General features: G+C 40.6%; 1 pseudogene; it reads left to right on the top strand.

Moving 5' to 3' along the window:
* Positions 1–1405: 1405 nt before the first annotated feature.
* On the top strand, positions 1406–13262 carry LOC143663402 (uncharacterized; annotated as a pseudogene).
* Positions 13263–19635: the final 6373 nt, after the last annotated feature.

Here is a 19635-nt window from a genome sequence, read left to right as displayed (position 1 = left end):
AAATCCATTGTAAGTAGGACACTTTGAGGACCGATGGGACCCATCTCAATCAGAGTGAGATTAATCCTATTACTGGAGTCCTTTATCAGCAAGAGGAATTCAGACATGAGAGAGAGAAAGCCATAGGAGCAAGAAGCTGTAATCAGTGAAACCCAGAAGAGAATGGAGAGGCCAGGAGAGGCCACCATATGCATTTCCATATGACAAGCTAAGGACCAAGAATCAACAGCAGTCAGCACCAGAATGCCAGTCTTCAAGGAGTAAGCACTGCCTCGATGATGTCTTGATTTGGTCATTTTTCTGGCCTTAAAACCATGAGTGAATACATTCTCAGTGTTTAACCCAACCCATTTCATGGTGTTTGCTTGAACAGCCCAGGAAACTAAAACACCCCACAACTGCATAAGCCAATTCCTTGCAATAAATCTTTTCATATATATTTCCTACCAGTTCTACTTCTCTGCTTGAAACCCACCCAAACTATCTTGGATCTCCCTTATTTAAGGTGATTAGGGACTTTAAACCCATCTACAAAATATCTTCATAGCAACACCCAGATTAGCATTTGATTGAATAACTGTGGACTGCAGCCTAGACAAGTTGACACATATTGACACAATATACCCATCAGATGCAGATTCTGAATGTATTTTGAATGTGGAGCTGACAGAATAAGCTTGTAGATTGGAAATGGGATGTGAGCAAGAGGATGAGCAAGTGGGATGTAAGCAAGGATGATTCCAAAGGTTTATGCCCTAAGCAGCCAGAAGGATGGCTCCCTTGGCTCCTTCTGAGGTAGGAATCAGTTTCATATGAAAGATCCCATCGAAATGAGAGTGAAAGAAGATGCCTGATTTTTCCCAAGGGCAAGAGTGGGTGGGTGAGCCTGGAGTCTTGAGACTAAACAAGCTGAGGTGGTATTAAAAGAAAACCTCCAATTCAAGGGGGAAAATAGGGAATAAATTCACTGCTGTGCTCCATGCCGCTCATCCAGGAATATTGTGGTTTTCCATGTCATTCTGGAATCCACAGGAAAGCTAGAGCAGATCGTTTGTTCTCTACTGTGAACTCCACCTCCCCTGCTGGTCTGCACTCTGTGGGAACCAGTTAGCTGAACCCTCAGCCAAAAACAAGGCATAGAGTGATGAATAGGGACTTTATGAATAAATGTTGCTCTGTAGACTTCTTTTTCTCTTTAAAGAACATGGAGTGCTTAAAGTACTGAGACTTAAAAAAAATCTCCCTGGAAGGCAGAAAAGAGAAAAAACAAAACAGAAAAGAACAGCATTTGTCACTTGTGCTGTTCTGGTTAACACAGGGCTGCTGACCCCTTGCCAGGCCTCCCAATCTGGCACTGAATAAAATTGAAGAAATGAAAGGAATCATGAGCTTAACGGTTCTGATAATGGCAGAGCTGTCTGGCACCAGCTCTACATGTGGATGCCTCCATCTCTTCCTACCTTCGAGCTCCCAGCAACCAGAGCTCCACAGAACCTTCAATTCTGTCCTGGCAAACCACAACTACAGATCAGCCCTTCACACAGAACCCAAAACCTCCACCTCGAAAGAGGACTGTGTGGGCTTCTCCGTTTCTAAATTAGTCTTTGCCAATATGGAGGATTCGGGGGCTCCCCAAATCAGTAGAGCATCTTTAACCTGAAGAGAGCTGAATATTACACTTCTTTGACTCAATCAAATGGCAAAAGATTTTATACTGGGAAGTACTTTTCCAAGCCAGCTGATTTCCAGTGTCTTCTTGCTCTCTCTCCCGCAAATCTCCTGTTAAAACCTGGTCCACCTGCCCAGGGAAGCATCAGCTGGTTGTTTTTCCTTCAAAGCCAATTCCTCAACATTCAGGTGATTCCTGCAGGGTCTTAGCTTTCTGCTCTATCTGGAATATTCACAGCTGAAGTAGCAGTGGATGAGTTCCTTAGTGTCCCAGATCCATTCTGCAAAGAAAGAAAAATGTTTAGGTCCCACATCCTTCTGCCTTTGATCACTAAGGAAAGGAAAAAAACTCAGAAAGTTTCAAGATTTTTGTGACAATTAAGTAAAGTGGCTTGGGCCAAAGTATTTTGGAAATTTCCAGGGGCTATGCAAATGAGATATATAGAAATATTAGCTGAAAGCTGACCTAGATTGATAGGCAAAATGCAGATGTAAGAAACTGAAACAGCCTCTGCAATCCCTGGGGTGTGGTAGCCAGATGAGGGATGTATGTTACTGGGTTGGTAGAAAAAACATCTCACAAGAGAAAGAGATAAAGTTCTTAGCCCAGAAAAAACAAACAGACAAAAAATTAGAGAGGAGGAGAAATGTCAGCTAGCCAAGTAAAAGATGATAATGATATAAGAGGATCTGTGGGTTCCCCCCCACTTTTATTCACTAAGTTAGAGATGTGTGAGAGATGATTCATGTTAGTCCTCATTGGAGGGCTCGTCCCAGAGGCCTCTGGGAATGTCAACACTGAGGAGTCCTTGCCCTCTCCATCTCAGTGTATGGGGAAAAACATTCGTAAGAGCGGTCTTTGGGTGGTATAGGGAATTGTGTCTTCTAAGTAGTTTTTCTGATCAAAATGTTTGTTCCTTTGTACTATTTTAACTTCTTTTCTGCTGATCTTGTGGTATGTATGCCAGCAAGGAAACAGACAAACTGTGTTCGTCCCATAATTCAACTATTCCCAGATGTGCTTAGCAAAGGAAATGGCAGTGGGGAACATGACAGCAAATTACCTCAGAAATTTGCAGAAGGGTTAAATCCTAGGGAAGCTGACAATAACAGCTAATGTGCATTAGATTGATGATTATGGTCTAAATACTGTTCTAAATATTTTATATCTATTAACTAATTTCATTTTCAATACAGTACTATAAGATAGTGTTTTAGTTTGCAGGCTACCAACTTGAATGGCTTTTAAAAAAGAGAACTTAATAAGCTACAGATTTGCAGTCCTAAGCCTATAAAAATGTCCAAACTACAGCATACAGAGAAGGATACCTTAATTCAAGGAAGGTGGATGGGTCAAGCACCCCTCTGTCAGCTGGGTAGTCACGTGGCTGGTATCTGCTTGTCCCATGCTCTTCGGCTCCTGTGCGGGTTCCTCACTTTGCTTCTTGGGGGATGGCTTTCATCCTCTTGGCTCTCTCCAGGTTCTGGCTTATTTAATATCTCATGGCAATGTCTGCTGGGTTGCAAGCATCTCCAAACATCTGTGTCTCTGTTCTCCAAGAGTTGGCATCTGTGTCAGCTCTGCTCTGAAGTTTCTATCGACCCTGTCATTTCTTAACTTTCTCCAAAGTGTTTCCCCCTTTAAAGACTCTAGTAAACTAATCAAGACCCACTTGGAATGGGTGGGGTCACATCTTCATCTAATCAAAAGGTCACACCCACAATTGGACAAGTCACATCTCCATGGAGATAATCGAATCAAAGGTTTCCAACTTAGAGTATTGAATCAGAATGAAAAGAAACAGCTGCCCCCACAAGATTGAATCAGGAATAAAACATGGTTTTTCTGGCATGCATAATACTCTCAAACTGGCACAGATAGGATGATTATTTTCCCCATTTAATGGATGAGAAAGTTGAGGCACAGAGACATTAAGTAATTGGCTCAAAGTCACACAGCTAGACAGGTCTAGTTTTGTAATCTTCCATTGAGTATATGTATCATAGCTTTCTTAATCTATCTCCGATTAGAAAATGGGCATCTTAGACTGTGAATGGTAATAATATGTTAGCAAGGTGTTCTAGCTTGCTTAGCTACTGGAATGCAATATACCAGAAATAGAAAGGCTTTTAAAGGGAAAAATTTAATAAGTTGCTAGTTTACAGTTCTAAGGCCATGAAAACATCCCAATTAAAGCAACTCTATAAAAATGTCCAAATTAAGGCACCCACAAGGGGTTACCTTCACTCAAGAAAGGCCAATGAAGTTCAGGGTTTCTCTCTCAACTGGAAAGGCACATGGCAAAAATAGGGATGTCTGCTAACTTTCTCTCCAGGCATCTTCTTTCATGAAGTTCCCCCAGGTGTGTTCATTCCAAAGGTCTCTGGCTGCGTGAGCTCTTGTGGTTCTTGTGGCTGTGGCTCTCAAAAAAGGGACTCTCTCCAAAATGCTTTCTCTTTTAAAGATTCCTGTGAAGTAATCAAGACCCACCTAGAATCGATGGAGTCACATCTCCATCTAATCAAAGTTAATATCCACAACTGGGTGAGCCACATCTCCATGGAGATCATCTGAAAGCTCTCACCCAACAATCCTGAGTGAGTATTAAGGGACATGGCTTTTCTGGGGTCCACAAATTCAAACTGGCACATGTCAATATGCATTTGTTTCTATTAAGGTGATTTATTAAGAGCTCTACTAAAATAGAGCATTATGGTTCAGAATGCTAAGTTGCTTTCAGTTTCAGGTTAAAAAACACCTGGCCAAAAGTAGTTAAGTGATAAGAACATTTATTTTTTCATATAGCAAGATGAATGCAGGAGGTTTCAAGGTTGGGTCAATGATGTCAGCAAGGATCCAGGTATTTTTCATATCTCACCTCTGCCTTCTTCCTTGTGTCAGGCATGTCTCCCTCATGATAACAACATGGCTGCAGCACTTCTAGGCATCACGTGCCAACAAGATTACATCCGGTGAAGAGGAAGAGGGAGTTTCTTTCTCTCTTTCTTTTCTTTTCTTTTTTCTCTCTGTCTTTCTTTCAAATACATTTTCCATTGAACCTCCGAGCAGACTTCTTGGGTCAACTGGACAGAATTGGGTCTCATATTTACATCCAGAAGTGTGGGAATAGCTAGAATATAAGTAACTGAAATTCTTAGTTCTATAGAGGGGATAAGCTTCCCCAACAAACAAGAAGTAGGATTGGGTGAGAGGCAACCAACAGTGTTGGCAGCAACCACTTATCTGTCTCTTCACTGTTTTTATTTTTTACCTTTAAGGTGTAGATGCACAAAGGATAGATTAAGGTCATGATTTAATGCAAGTTGCTGAGCCACAACAAAAATTCATAGCCAGCTCCAGACATTTTTCTGATCTGAGGCTGGGTCTAAAGATCAACACCACTTGAAACTGCATGGTTCTCTGAATAGAGTGTTGTCAAAGGTGAAACTCTGTCCTGCCTCAACATTCCCAGGGAGTTCTCAGAGGTGTCAGCCTGTAGCCCCCAAGTTGCTCCTGCTCTGCTCCTCCACACCCATTTAGAAAGACTCCATCTCATTTCCCTCATTTTCTTTTTTGTTCTTGAACCTCCTGTCCTCCTGCTCACTCCACAGAGGGAGGTGACCAATATGGGAAAGACTTAAACTGGGTCATTTCACTCAATAGAATTTTTATAAATATACTGGATATGCATTTCTTAATAGCCACTGAGAGAAGTGCTGCTATTTCCAGCTCCAGAGCAAGAGTGAGAGGATTCGTGCCTGTTAGAGTAAGTTCTGCTGCAACAGACACTAAAAAGAGACACTAAAGGTGGTTGAATTTCAGCAAGACTGGGATACATTTCTCCATCAAGTAAAAATCCTGATGTGAGCAGTTCCTGGACTGGTAAGGGGCCTCCCCAGTCATTTGACCACAGACTTTCTGCTTCACTACTATACCATGGTCCACAGAGATACTTCAGGTATCATGTCTATGTTCCCAACAGAATGGATGATGGGGGGACAATGGGACAAAGAGCGTATGCCACCTGTCATTTAAAGAAACTTCCTGGAAGCTGTCACTTACATTCCACTGGCCAGATTTTCACCACATGGCCACATCGTGCTGCAAGGACAGCTGGGAAATGGCATCTGTATTCAAGGCAGCTAGTAGAGCTTTACTCTAGACTGAGGGTTGGCTTGCTATTGCTCATGGGCCGAATCTGGCCTGCCACTTGTTTTGGTAAATGAAGATTTTTGGAACATAGCCACACTCTATCATGTATATTTTGTCATGACTACTTTGGTATTAGCAAGACAGAGTTGAGTAGTTGTGATGATATCACACGGCCTGATAAACCCAAAATATGTACCCAACTAAATATTGGTAGTTCTAAGAGGAAAAGAAAGGAAATTGGGATGGGCAAATAGCAATCTCTACCTACAGCAGCATAAAAGATTTGCAGCGGAGGTCTTCTAAGAACACATTTAATCCCCACAATAGCCCTATATGGTACAGATGGTCATTGTTCTAGTTTGTTAGCTGTCGGAATGCGATACACCGGAAACAGAATGGGGAATTTATTAAGTTGCAAGTTTATAGTTCTAAGGTTGTGAAAACATCCCAATTAAACAAATCTATAAAAATGCCCAAATTCAGTCACCAACAAGAGGTTACCTTTACTCAAGAAAGGCCAATGAAGTTCAGGGTTTCTCTCGCAACTGGAAAGGCACATGACTAACATAATGACATCTACTAGCTTTCTCTCCAAACTTCTTTTTTTTTTTTAATTTTTTTATTAATTAAAAATTTAAAAAAATATGACAACAAAGAAACACAAGCATTCTTAACATGTGAGCATTCCATTCTACATATATAATCAGTAATTCACAATATCATCACATAGTTGCATATTCATCATCATGATCATTTCTTAGAATATCTGCATCAATTCAGAAAAAGCAATAAAAAGAAGACAGGAAAAAATTCGTACATACCCTACCCTTTACCCCTCCCCTTCACTGATCACCAGCATTTCATTCTACTAAATTTATTTTAACATTTGTTCCCCCTATTGTTTATTTATTTTTAATCCATGTGTCAGGCTTCTTATTTTATGAAGCTCCCCTGGAGATGTTTTCCAAAGGTCTTTGACTGCATGGGCTCTCCTGGGCTCTCATGGTTTTTGTGGCTCTAAAAAGGGACTCTCTCCAAAATGTTTCCTCTTTTAAAGGATTCCAGTAAACTAATCAAGACCCACCTGGAATGGGTGGAGTCACAACTCCATGGAAGCCATCTAATCAGAAATTACCACCCACAATTGGGTGGGTCACATCTCCATGTGAACAATCAGAAAGCTCCCAGCCAGCAATATTGAATGAGGATTAGAGGACATGACTTTTCTGGGGTCCACCACAGATTCAAACTTGCTCAGTCATATCCCCATTTTACAAATGTGGATGCTGGGAGATTAGGTATCTTGGTAAAGATTGCCTAGTTAACTAGTGCAGAGCTGTGATTTAACCCAGGTGATCTGATTTTTGAGTCCAAGAGCCTAACCACCAGGCTGTCCCATTACTTCCCTTTGTCAGAGGCCTCCCTTCTTCCTCTCTCTTTGCTCCACTGGCTGCAAGGCATTCACAAAGCAACTGGGAATGCAAAGCATATAAGAACAAAAAGCTAATTCATCATATAAGACAGTAGGGTTTAAATGTCAAATGAGTGGTACAGACAAGTGGTATTCAGATAAAAAAGAAGTTACATGAGGCTGGAGAGGCAAGGAAGACATCACAGCAGGGATGGGGGCCAAGTTCAGCTGTGATGGATGTATAGAACTTAGAAGATTGGGGGAGGATGTTCCAGGCATGAGGAGTGGAGTGGGTAAAGGCTTGGAGGTGGGAAAGTATACATTATGGTTAAGAAATAATAAACAATCCTGGCTCTATCATAAGAGTCTTATGGGGAGGACTGAGTTTGGAAATGAGGACTGAAATTAGATTAAGGAGCTTGAATGTTGGTCTAAAAAACTAAATTATATTTTGTAGACATTGGAGGTATTTTTCAATAGTGACATCATGTGATGGAAGCTGTTTTCTTAGAGGTTGTGAGAAGAATGACTTAGAGGCACAGAGGCTGGGAGACTAGCTAAGGGTTCTTGAAATTTTCCAGACATGAAGTAATAAGAACTTGAAATGGAGTGTTGGCAAAAGGAATGAATGGAATGAAAAGGATGTGAGAGGCACCACTAAAGCAGAATTGCGGGTGTTTGGCAGCTAGATCTCAGAAAGAGGGAAAGGGAGGGGTCAGGGATGACTGTCAGGTTTGAGCCTGGGTGGTGGGAAAGAGAATATTGTTATAAACAGAAACAGTCAAAGGGGAACTCCATTTCCTATCTGTGTCTATTATGGTTCTCCTGAGAAACAGAACCAGTAGGAGATTATATGTACAGACATATATGTATAAATGCACTCAGGCTTAAACTCATATACATAGACACACACACACACACACACACACACACACACACACACACACACATTCGTATACACAGGAGATTTATTTTAAGGAATTGGCTCATGTGATCTTGGGTGCTGGCAAGTCCAAAGTCTGTAAGACAGGATGGTAGGCTGGAAACTCAGGCAGGAGTTGATGTTGCAGTCTTGAAGCAAAACTTCTTGTCTAGTGAATAAAAAAGTATTTGCAAACTCCCCTTTGGGGAATAGTGAGAAAGGGGGAAAATTCAACTTCCCCAAGTTGAATTCTTGATATTCTCACAAGCCGTGCAGACAACCAAAGCTACAGGCTGAGCCCCCAATCTTGAAGTTTGTTCATATGAAACTTAACCCCACAAAGGATAGGTCAAGCCTACTTAAAATTAGGCCTAAGAGTCACCCCCAAGAGAACCTCTTTTGTGCTTAGATGTGGCCTCTCTCTCTCTTCAGTTAACACAATGAGCAAACTCATTGCCCTCCCCCTGTCTATGTGGGACATGACTCCCAGGGGTGTGGACCTTCTGGCAATGTGGGACAGAAATCCTAGAATGATCTGAGACTCAGTATCAAGGGATTGAGAAACTCTTCTCGACCAAAAGGGGGAAGAGTGAAATGAGACAAAGTGTCAATGGCTGAGAGATTCCAAACAGAGTCAAGAGGTTATCCTGGAGGTTACTCTTACGCATTAAGTAGATATCACCTTGTTATTCAAGATGTAGTGGAGAGGCTGGAGGGAACTGCCTGAAAATGTAGAGCTGTGTTCCAGTAGCCATGTTTCTTGAAGATGATTGTGTAATGATAGAGCTTGCACAATGTGACTGTGTGATGGTGAAAACCTTGTGTCTGATGCTCATTTTATCTACCTTATCAACAGTTGAGTAAAACATATGGAATAAAGATGAATAATAGGGGGAACAAATGTTAAAATAAATTTAGGTTGAAATGGATTTAGGTTGAAATGCTAGTGATCAATGAAAGGGAAGGTAAGGGGTTTGGTATGTATGAATTTTTTCTGTTGTCTTTTTATTTCTTTTTCTGAATTGATGCAATTACAAATGTTTTAAGAAATGATCATGATGATGAATATGTAACTATGTGATGATATTGTGAATTACTGACTATACATGTAGAATGGAATGATCATAAGTTAAGAATATTTGCTTGTTTGTTGTTATAGTTTTAAAAAGAATTAAAAAATTTAAAAAAAACAAAAAAACCCTTCTTGTCTGGTAAATCTCATTTTTTGCTCTTGAGGCTTACCTACATTATTGAAGATAAATCTCCTTTAGTTAAAGTCAGCTGATTACAGATATTAATCAAATCTACAAAATACCTTTGCAGCAACATCTAGACTAGTATTTGATCAAATAATTGGCCACCAGAGCCTAGCCAAGTTGACACATTAAAATTAACCATCACTTCATCTATCCTCTGAGACACTCTCAGTATCCACCAAGCATCTTCATTTACTCAACATTCACCAAAGGTACATGGGAACAGCTGGCCATATTCTCTTTCATATCTACTGTGAAGTGTGCTTTTATTAGAGAAGAATTTAGGGCAGAGGGGAAAGCATGAGTCAAAGAGATCAGAACTTAAACCTGCTATTGGTTTCTAACACTGGAACTTGGGTATGTTTCTTAATTTCTCTGAGATTCATGGCTATTTAAAAGAGGATGATAATATACACTTGACAGGGATATTGGGGGGATTCTATAATATGCATAAAATATCTAGTATAATGTCTGGCACATGATAGATGCTCAATACTGATGGCTAACACATTGAGCTTACTAAAGGCATGGTGCTGTTATATATGTATATATATAAACTCATTTGTTTCCCACAACAATCCTATGAGATAGATACTATTTACCTCCCACTCACAGATGAAGAAATGAGACATAGAGAGGATACAGAACTCATTACCATCATAGGGACTCATTGAGACCAAACCAGGGCTTGAAGCCAAGAAATCCTGCTTCAGAGTCTGTGTTCTTCCCCACTAACCAGCCCTCACTATAGTAAGCTATTGTTTGCACTAAAGGGAGGCAGGAGAAGCACAAAGTTTCCCTCTAGCGATTTGTTATAGTTTGCTAGCTGCCAGAATGCAATATATCAGAAATAGAGTGGCTTTTTAAAGGGGGAATTTAATAAGTTGCTAGTTTACAGTTCTGAGGCCGAGAAAATGTCCCAATTAAAACAGTTCTATAGAAATGTCCAATATAAGGCATCCAGGGAAAGATACCTTGGTTCAAGAAGACAATGAAGTTCAAGGTCTCTCTTTTAAGTGAAAAGGCACATGGTGAACACAGTCAGGGCTTCTCTCTTGACTGGAAGGGCACATGGCGAACATGGCGTCATCTGCTAGCTTTCTCTCCTGGCTTCCAGTTTCATGAAGCTCCCTGGGAGGCATTTTCCATCTTCATCTCCAAAGGTCGCTGGCTCGTGGACTCTCTGCTTCGTGGTGCTGCAGCATTCTCTGCTCTCTCTGTATCTCTTTTCTCCAAAATGTTTCTTCTTTAAAGGACTCCAGAAACTTATTAAGACACACCCAAATGGGTGGAGACATGTCATCACCTAATCCAGCTTAACAACCACTCTTGACTAAATCACATCTCCAGGGAGATGATCTGATTATAGTTTCAAATATACAGTATTGAATAGGGATTATTCTGCCTTTACGAAGTGGGATTTTGATTAAAACATGACTTTTCTAGGGGATGTACATCTTTTCAAATCAATACATGATCCTAGAAGAGTGATAAATACCCCAGAGAAACGCGTTCTTAAAGTTTTTCCGATTCATCATTAAGTAGGACCTTTTGATGAGGCTACTTCAGTTAAGGTGTGGCCCAATTCAATCAAGATGGGTGTTCATCCTATTCATAAGCAGAATGAATTCAGACAGAGTTACAGAAAACCATAGGAAGCAAGAAGCTGAAGGTCTGTGGAACTCAGAAAAGAAAGGAGAGGCTACCATGTGCACTGCCATGTGACAGAGGAGCCCAGGACCAAGGATCACTAACAGCCAGTCCCAGAAAACACAGTCTTCAGGGAGAAAAGCACTGCCTTGATGATGCCTTGCTTTGGACTTCTCTTAGCCTCAAATCCATGAGCCATTAAATTCCCATGGTTTAAGTCATCCTATCGCATGGCATTTGCTTAAGCATCTAAGGAAACTAAAACAGGGGATATTTAAATGCATGACAAGAAGAATGCATAGGCACCAACCTGTGAAAATGGCTACTGGTCATGGACTGGAGCTGGTCCTTTAGGTCCCCTTTGGTTGCTGGACCCTGGGGAGGATGCATGAGGGGGTGATCCCAGGGGACCAGCTGAGTTAATCACTGTGGAGGGTACTCCCGAGGCTCAGGGCAGTGGCTCTTAAACAAGTTATACAGAAAATTTTAAAAAACTGAACTTGCAGTATAATGGAATAACGTGTCCTGGCTAAATGTTAGGACTGGTGTCTCTTACCAGTGTATTCTGATCAAACTGTGAACAAAGCAAGCTATGATTTTTTTAAGGCTGTCTCAGTTTTGAATATTATACTATGTATTGGTCAGGGTTCTTTAGGGAAATAGACTAGACCGAAGCTATTTGTAAATATGAGATTTTTAGTAAATTTGTTTCACGTGACCATGGGGGTGTATGAGTCTGCATTCCATACAGCAGGCTACAAGCTGGGAACTCTGATGAAGATTTTTAAAGGATTCCCCAGGAGAATTCTGGCTGGCCCATATACAGATGAAAATTCTCTCTTCTGAGTGCTGAAATCGTCGCTTCTCCTTTTAAAGCCTTCAAGTGATTGGACGACACATTGTTCCTTGTTGAGGACAATCTCCTCACGGTAACAGTCAGGCCAGTGCTTGCTTAACCAAACAACTGGACACCATTACCTGGTCAATTTGACATATGAACCTAACATACTGGTTTTTGAAATGTATTTTATTTATTATTCACAACGTGCTTAAATTATTTTTTAAAAAAGATTTGAGGAAGCTTGTAGTAAAAGACCTTAAAAAATAAAATCATTAAGACACAGGCAAAGAATAAGTGTAATATATGTAAAGGAAAGAGAAAGCTAGAGATAACTATACCTGAAAACCTAACCCAAGAATACATAATGAGGCAGGGGAGTGGAGGGTGCACGCCGAGGCAGCAGGTCAAGAACGTCTCTTGCCCATCCTTCCCTTCCCCCATCCCCTAAAAAAATCAGTTCCAGAAAGTTGAAGTCATGCTTTCTGGGCTACAAAGTGGAGATGACCAGCGGAACTGATGAGTGGTTTCCGGGGAGCTGGTGTCGGCTGCGCACGCACTTTCTCTCCCAGGAGAGTCTTTATGGCACCAATCCTGACATTGAGAAAGCCTACGCTATGACAGCAATGCAGCCTACTGAAGTCCTATAAGCTGATTTCATCAGTTGACTCACAGTTTCTTAAACTCACCAAAGTGGATGACCAAATCTACTCTAGAGTTCCCAGAAAATTTTTTACTCGGGATAACGTTATGAACTGAGACGAACTCAAGCCCGAATCTGCTAAAGAGAAGTGGAGGCCATTCTGCTTGAACTTGGATGGGATTGCAGAAGACTCCAATATGGTAATTCACTGCAACTAGATTGCTTTCAAGGCTACACTGAAGGAAACACCGTCTCTGCCCCCAGAATACATTTTTTTTGCTATTGAAATTGCTCAAAACCAGACGGCTATTACAAAGCAGTTTACACTAGTGTTCAGAACAAACAAAAAGAGAAAAGAGTTGACAATGGAGGAAATAAAAGAGCTGACAGAAAAGGAGAAAAAGAGAAATCCAGCAAAGCAGGAGAAAAAGAGAAAGAAACCAACAAAGAAATCAACAAAGGTGGTAAAACGGCTGTGTCAGTAGACAGGGAATAGCACTTTAGAAGCTATAGTCAACTGAATCTACAAGGAACCACACTGCTCCTTATACAGACCCCTCTGGATGAACACATGTCTTTGTGCAATTGAAGACTGTGCAGAAGGACATCTTTCTAGCTTAATAATTAGGAGCTTTTGTGGCCATTACCTTGTATGAACTGTAGGGATTCTATAACATGCATAAATATCTAGTGTGGTATCTGGCACATACTCTTAGTGGAGTCTCACTTGATTGTTTCTTGGTATGTTATTTCTTGGTTCTCACCACCGGTTAAGAAATTTTATAAATAAATTTCAGCTAAAAAAAAATACATAGTGAAACTGAGCACTAGATTTGGCTCTGAGTTTTCTAGCAGCCAAGACAAAGTGAAAAATAGGATGAATTTCCTACTATTGATTATAAAACTGACCTGAATGCTTTGATCCGTATGCTTAGAATTTAGGTGCGCAGGAGCAAAATGGCATTTTGATATGAAAATGACAAGCCTCAATTTATATTTCTGCTCAATAAGAGGTCCATCTCATGTGTTACTCTACATGAGTGTCATATAATTGAAGCAAAGTTTACTTCTCCGGCTATGCTTCTGCTGAGCAGAAAGCCAATCACAGCTTTAAAGTGAATGACTAAAGGAAAAAGCAGGGAAGAGGTATGCTTGGTGGGAGAGGAGAGAAGAAAGTGATTTGGAGATGCTTTTTGCTTTAATGGCTTGCATAAGAGTAAAATACTGGTTTGGGTAGGCAACTTAAATAAGTTAATTTGTATACCACTGAAGTCCCTCCACTCAAGTATTGGACCAGCTGATTAGATGCTATGCAATCTGGCTGTCACCAGAGAAAAGATGAGAACTTTGCAGATACTCAAGGACCTCCCTAGGGGGGCAGGCACATAAGATCTGGAATTCTTTCCTACAGCATCTTCCTAGAATTAAGGAATGCTCTTGAAGTTTGCTGTTATTTATTGGCTTAAGAATAGGCCAGAGAATTTCAGGGGGGTTGTTTCTAATGGATTTTATGATCAAGATTAGTTTTCTAGGGCTGGAAGAAGCACCTTCACAATCTTTTGATTATTGTTCATGTGCCTTAAATTTCCTGGACCTCACTACCCTGTGGATGAGATTGTACCGAGATGCCCATCTTCTGATTCAGTACTTCTTATCACAAAGGTCCCCTCTGTGATTCCCAGGAGTCATCAGGGAGTGTTTTATAAACACTAATAACCAGCCTTCTCCCAGTGGATGTCTGCTGAACACCGTCCCTGTGGGGTGGGCATCTGCTAACTCCTGCCTTTGCTGCCTTGCTCCTCCACTGACTGCAGAGAAAACAGGAAACTGGGTGTTTGTTTCTGGGAATATGGCCAGAAAGGGATATGGCCATGAGATCCTGTCTCTTGGCTTGCACCTGCAGCTGCTCCTGATTTATTATAACACCTTACACTGATTGCCTTGGTACTTTCAACTTCAATTTCCTTTACTACAAATGGCAAGTCTCAGATCTTACAAGGATGTTGCGGCATCTGGTTCTTTAGGGATTGGATGATATTTTGAAAACATCAAATGTGAGTTAAGTGCTAAGGCAGGAAAGCCAATGACTTGTGGCTTCCCTAATGAGGCAATCGGATGTGCCTCTTTTTTTTTTTTCTTCTACTTTAAACATCAAAAGGAAATGAACTTAAAAGGTCAGCATACTATTGAGACAAAACAATCTTGAATCCCCAATGTCGATAAATTGCTCTTTAAGGCTCCTTAATGACATAGGTTCCTGCATTGGTGAGTGCCAGCTTACAAGGAGGATAACATCTTGAAAAATCCTATGCAACTTGCAGCTATTAACTAAAGGCATCAGGTCTATAGAAAACCTGGGAGGGGGACAGGTCCCATAACCAACACTTGATAAATTGATAAATATATTTTAGTAAAAAGGAAGTTAATAATAAAATACTCTAATGGAATTTATAGCCTTAATTAAAACTTTATTTAAAATTTAAAGAAGGTGTTTAAGAGATAAGAGAGATTAGCAAAAGCCACCAAAAGAAGACAGGCACACTTAAAACTTTATCTGATTCTCCCCTTCCATGCGGGAGACCTGGGTTGGATTCCTGGCCCATGCATTCCCCTCACTTCCCCCTCAAAAAACCTTTGCTTGAGATTGGGTCCTGCTTCCTCATTCATCTTGTCAGGAACCATATCACAAGAAGCTGCTTCGTTCAGAAAGTAGGACACATTTTCTATAGGAGAGGTAATGTGTAGAGGTAGGAATTGAAGACGGTTGACACAAGGGTCTTCAATACTTATTTCACTACTTTAGAGATTCATTTCGGCTAACATGATCTTTTCTTTTTTTAAAAAAAAAATGTTTATGATGGTAATATATGTACAATACAAAATTTCCCATTTTAACTACTTTCATGGATACAATTTGGTAATATTAATTACCGAATTAATGTGCTACCATCACCACCATGCATTAAAAAAAAATTTTTATAACCCCCAAATAGAAACTCTGTACCCATTAAGCAATAGCTCCCTAGGCCCTCCTATCCCCTGGCAGCCTGTAATCTATTTGTTTCTATGTATTTGCTACTTCTAGATATTTCATGTAAGTGAAATCATACAATATTTTCCCTTTTGGGTCTGGCTTGTTTCACTTAGTATAATGTTTTCTAGGTTCATCCATATTATCTCATGTATCAGAATTTCATTCCTTTTAAAGGTGGAATAATAGTCCATTGTATGGATATAGATGTAATCATATATTGTTTATCTATTCATCTATTGCTGGACATGGGTTGTTTCCACTTTTTGGCTACTGTGAATTCCCCTATGAACATTGGTTAACGAGTATCTGTTTGAGTCCCTGGTTTCAACACCTCTGGGTATGCAATGCAAAGTGAAATTGCTAGGTCATGTGGTAATCTTATACTTAAGTTGTTTTCTCAGTGGCTGCACTATTTTACGTTCCCACTAGCAATGTACAAGGTTCTTATTTTTCTGCATCCTATGCAATACATGTTGCCTTCCAATTTTTAAATAAAAGGCCTCCTAGTGTATGTGAAGTGGTATCTCTTTGTGGTTTTGATTTGTATTTTCCTAATGGCTAATGATGTTGTGCTGGTTTGGAAGGACGTATGTCCCCTAGAAAAGCCATGTTTTAATCTAAATCTCATTTCATAAAGACAGAATAATCCTTATTCAATACTGTATGTTTGAAACTGTAATCAGATCATCCTCCTGGATGATGTGATTTAATCAAAAATGGCTGTTAAGCTGGATTAGGTGATGATGTGTCTCCACCCATTTGGGTGGGTCCTGATAAGTTTCTGGAGTCCTATAGAAGAGGAAATATTTTGGAGAATGGAAGAGATTCAAAGAGCAGAGCAGTAGGACACAGCAACGAGAAGCAGAGTCCACTAGCCAGCAACCTTTGGAGATGAAGAAGGAAAATGTCTCCCGGGGAGCTTCATGAAACAGGAAGCCAGGAGAAGCTAGCAGATGATGCCATGTTTGCCATGTGCCCTTTCAGATGAGAGAGGAACCCTGACTATGTTCGCCATGTGCCTTTCCAAATGAGAGAGAAACTCTGACTGTGTTCACCATGTGCCTTCTCACTTGAGAGAGAAACCCTGAACTTCATCGGCCTTCCTGAACCAAGGTATCTTTCCCTGGATGCCTTAGATTGGACATTTCTATAGACTTGTTTTAATTGGGACATTTTCTCAGCCTCAGAACTGTAAACTAGCAACTTATTAAATTCCCCTTTTTAAAAGCCATTCTGTTTCTGGGATATTGCATTCCGGCAGCTAGCAAACTAGAACAGATGTTGAGCATATTTTCACGTGCTTCTTGGTCATTTGTAGATCTTTTTTTGACAAATGTCTATTCAAGTCCTTTGCTGCCTACCCCCTTTTTATTTGTAATATATATACAACATCAATGTTCCCATTTTAACCACTTTCAAGTATACATTTCAGTAGTGTTCATTATATTCACAATATTATGCTACCATTCACCACTATCCTTTTTTGGGTGGAGGGGGGAATGTCCATTTTTAAAATTGGGTTGTCCTTTTTTTTGTTTTGCATGGGCAGACACCGGGAATTGAACCCAGGTCTCTGGCATGGCAGGCGAGAGCTCTACCTGCTGAGCCACCATGGCCCACCCAGGTTGTCTTTTTATTATTGCGTTGTATGAATCCTTTATATGCTCCAGATGTTAAATCCTTACCATATATATGATTTCTAAATATTGTCTCCCATTCTGTGGGTTGTCTTTTCACTTATTTGATAATGTCCTTTAATGCAAAAAAGTTTTAAATTTTGATGAGGTCTCATTTATCTATTTTTTATTATGTTGCTCACACTTCTGATGTCATATCTAAGAGTTCATTGCCTAATACAAGGTCCCGAAGATTTTCTCTTATGTTTTTCTAAGGTTTTTTTTCCTAGTATTTAGGTTGTCGTTCGGTTTTGAATTATTATTTTTTTTATATGGTGTGAACATATTCTTCCCTTAAAGTACACATCCTTAAAATATTTAATCATTGGTCATTTCCATCTACACACATTGTATTTTCCAAAGATGACCTCAATAATATCTCTTGTCCCACATTGCTTTTCTAGAACCTTGTCTTTCTTCCAATTAGAAGTAAAGTTTAACATTTCTCCGCTTGAATCTGGATGGGCTTGTGACTCACTTGTAACTGATAAGTTTTTGTAGAAATGATGCCCTATGACCTCTGAGACCAGGTCATAAAAGCTGACACAGCTGCTGCCTTAAGAGCTGGAATACTTATGCTTATTGGCCCTGAGGCTGCCATGCTATGAGGAAGCCCAAACTAGGTCCTGTGGAGAGACCACAGCCGAGGGTCTGAAACTAATGGGGAAAGAAAGACACCCAGCGAAACCCAGCTGCTCCAGCTCCTCTTCCATTCTAGCTCCAGCCTGAGCGGGGGACCCCAAACCGGCATTACCTCACTGAGCCCTCTCTAAATTCCAGACCCACAGAAATCAGGAGGAGTAATAAAATGACTGCTGTTGTTTTAAGCCACTGCATTTTAGGGGATTTATTATGCAGTGATAGATAATAGATCACACCTTAATGCAAACTACTTTTAATAATCCAATTTCTTGACTTTTAAGTGAACTGTCCCAGGACTAATTTTCTTTAGGAAAGAGCGGGAGGTTCAGGAGAAAAGATGATTTGGTAACTTAGAAACATCTACTTTGCAGTTTTCCCCAGAGGCTGGTGGACTATTTTGTGTGCCACTAGACATCGTCAGCGCAGCTGTTTCTGGCATTCTGCCGTATCATTAATTCAGAAGGTAAATGTGAAAAGGGTAACTTATGAGTTGAAATCACTATTCACACTAATGTTTGTGCGAATCAGTAAATTCCAGATAGTAGAGTCCTATTTTGTCTCCACTCCCAAGTGGTCTAATTATGCAAAATTGTGTTCTCAAGAGGCTTTGGACACAAACAAGTTAGTTATAACTAGTGCCAGAGCCTTGCACTTTGAATCTTCTAACTTTTGAAGACCTCTCTTTTCAATGAGAATCTGGCACTAACTCTAATGATTCATACTTCATTTGTGATGGTGATGGAGGGTCCGTGATGGTGACAGCATTTGCTCTTTGGAGTTGGGCCTGCTGAACAACCCCAGCCCATGGCATCTTCCTAATGAGGGACCCCTCCATTCATTAGCACAGACAGAGCTCTGCTCAGTTATGAAGGACCAGATCCTTTTGACACCCTCGTGTTCCAAATACTCCCTATCTGCCTGTGACTTGTTTTCTGTGATGTCTTTGATTAAGGCCTCTATCAGAGCATTTGAATAAATAATCTCCCCCTTCCCTGCCTCCCTTTTGTTTTCAGAGTTCCTGCTTGCTGCTTCGAGTCTCCAGGGCAGCTCTCAGCTTTTTCTGCCAGGAATTAAGATGCCTCTGAAATCCACCCTTGCGGTGCAAATGCCTTGCGAAGCAGCCCTTTGAAAACGTTGACTCCTTTTCCTTTTTCAGCCACCGATCAGTAATTACTGGGAAAGTCATTCAGAAAACAGCTGTTAGTTAATAATCTCTGCAGACAATAGCTGAAGGGCAACAAAGAAGCTGAAAAGAAAAGGCTTCATAATCCCTTATTTGTGAGTCCCAAGTGGTGACTGGTAAAAGTGACTTCTGCAAACAGGCAGCTTACTTCTTTATCAGATGATCTCAGGTCTGGACAGACCTTAATCCACCCTTCTGTGTTAGCCTGCACAGGTAAGGTTTTCTGAAGAATGTTCCAGAAACCTCAGGTGATGGCCTCACATCTATACTTGGAATAGTCCGAACACATTGGGAGAAGAGACAGCATCTACTGTCTTTTGGAAGAGAGACAGAAAGACACCTTAATCCTTGCTTTTCTCCCTGAACAATCTTGGGTGCACCTTGGTCAGAGGCTGACGTTATAACAGCTCCCAGTCACTGGATGCTTATCTACACTAACCGCATCTCATTTAGCTCTCAAAACACTGAATGGTGATATATTCATTATCCTTGTTTCACAGATGAGGAAATTAAGGCTCGTATGGCTATGAAGTGAGAAGATGAGGACAAGGTGACCAGC

Source organism: Tamandua tetradactyla, chromosome 19 (genome assembly GCF_023851605.1).
Source record: "Tamandua tetradactyla isolate mTamTet1 chromosome 19, mTamTet1.pri, whole genome shotgun sequence".
In the NCBI taxonomy this organism is placed as follows: Eukaryota; Metazoa; Chordata; class Mammalia; order Pilosa; family Myrmecophagidae; genus Tamandua; species Tamandua tetradactyla.
The sequence above is the reverse complement of the archived record's forward strand: the minus strand, read 5'-3'. Positions and strand labels throughout refer to the sequence as shown.